The sequence below is a fragment of the Rhinopithecus bieti genome, unplaced genomic scaffold, assembly GCF_001698545.2.
Source record: "Rhinopithecus bieti isolate Rb0 unplaced genomic scaffold, ASM169854v2 scaffold_20310, whole genome shotgun sequence".
In the NCBI taxonomy this organism is placed as follows: Eukaryota; Metazoa; Chordata; class Mammalia; order Primates; family Cercopithecidae; genus Rhinopithecus; species Rhinopithecus bieti.
The window spans coordinates 39,928-41,699 of record NW_016810331.1 but is presented as its reverse complement, the minus strand read 5'-3'; the positions used below and the strand labels follow the sequence as shown (position 1 = coordinate 41,699).

General features: G+C 44.2%; 1 pseudogene; it reads left to right on the top strand.

Moving 5' to 3' along the window:
- Positions 1-357: 357 nt before the first annotated feature.
- LOC108541939 (heterogeneous nuclear ribonucleoprotein A3 pseudogene) lies at positions 358-1,557 on the top strand (annotated as a pseudogene).
- Positions 1,558-1,772: the final 215 nt, after the last annotated feature.

The window sequence follows — 1,772 nt, the reverse complement described above, 5'->3', positions numbered from 1 at the left end:
ATCCCTGACCCTTCTCCCATTCCCAGGTCTAGGGCATCTAGAGCACCAAAATTACCAGCAACTCTCATCTTCCCTGGCTCCTCCTTACTTCACTTTTGATCCAAAAGTACATACCGGCCTCATCTCACCATTTAAAAAGCCATTTTCAGGCCCATGTCAGTGGCTCGATTGAGATACTGCAAGATAATGTGGTTTTTCCTGAAGTCAGAACAAGTTATCAAGTAAGTTCAGAGTAAGTCCTGAACTGCAGAGGGAAAGTGTGCTGATCCAGGCAGAGTTGTCTAAATGAAAATGCTGGTCACCTTCCTCTGGGTCCCATATTGAACTCGAGTTGGAAGAGGTGAGTCCTGTCTCAAAATGGAGGTCAAACCGCCACCCGGTCGCCCCCAGCCCGACTCGCGGCCGGGGGAGGAGGGCCATGATCCAAAGGAACCAGAGCAGTTGAGAAAACTGTTTATTGGTGGTCTGAGCTTTGAAACTACAGATGATAGTTTAAGTGAACATTTTGAGAAATGGGCACACTCACAGATTGTGTGGTAATGAGAGACTCCCAAACAAAACGTTCCAGGGGATTTGGTTTTGTGACTTATTCTTGTGTTAAAGAGGTGGATGCAGCAATGTGTGCTCGACCACACAAGGTTGATGGGCCTGTAGTGGAACCAAAGAGAGCTGTTTCTAGAGAGGATTCTGTAAAGCCTGGTGCCCATCTAACAATGAAGAATGTTTTTGTTGCTGGTATTAAAGAAAATACAGAAGAATATAATTTGACATACTACTTTGAAAAGTATGGCAAGATTGAAACCATAGAAGTTATAGAAGACAGAGTGGAAAAAAGAGAGGATTTGCTTTTGTAACTTTTAATGATCATGATACAGCTGATAAAATTGTTGTTCAGAAATACCACACTATTAATGGGCGTAACTGTGAAGTGAAAAAGGCCCTTTCTAAACAAGAGATGCAGTCTGCTGGATCACAGCGGGGTCGTGGAGGTGGATCTGGCAATTTTATGGGTCACGGAGGAAACTTTGGAAGTGGTGGAGGTAATTTGGGCCGTGGTGGAAACTTTGGTGGAAGAGGAGGCTGTGGTGGTGGAGGTGGTGGCAGCAGAGGTAGTTATGGAGGAGGTGATGTGGATATAACGGATTTAGAGGTAATGGTGGCAACTATGGCAGTGGTCCTGTTTATAGTAGTAGAGGGGCCTATGGTGGTAGTGGACCAGGATATGGAAACCAAGGTGGTGGAGGATATGATGGTTACCATGAAGTAGGAAATGTTGGCGGTGGGAGCTATGGTGGTGGTGGGAACTATAATGATTTTGGAAATTATAGTGGACAACAGCAATCAAATTATGGACCCATGAACAGGGGTAGTTTTCGTAAAAGAAGCTCAGGCAGTCCCTATGGTGGTGGTTATGGATCTGGTGGTGGAAGTGGTGGATATGGTAGCAGGAGGTTCTTAAAACACCAGAAAAGGGCTACAACTCTTAGAAGGAGAGAGAGCGAGGAGTTGTCAGGAAAGCTGCAGGTTACTTTGAGACAGTTGCCCAAAATGCATTAGAGGAATTGTAGAAATCTGCCATAGAAGGAACAATGATCCATAGTCAGAAAAGTTACTGCAGCTTAAACAGGAAACCCTTCTTGTTCAGGACTGTCATAGCCACAGTTTGCACAAAGTGCAGCTATTGATTAATGCAATGTAGTGTCAATTAGATGTACATTCCAGAGGTCTTTCTGTTGTGGCTTTGTCTTTTTCTTTTTCTTTTCATTACATCA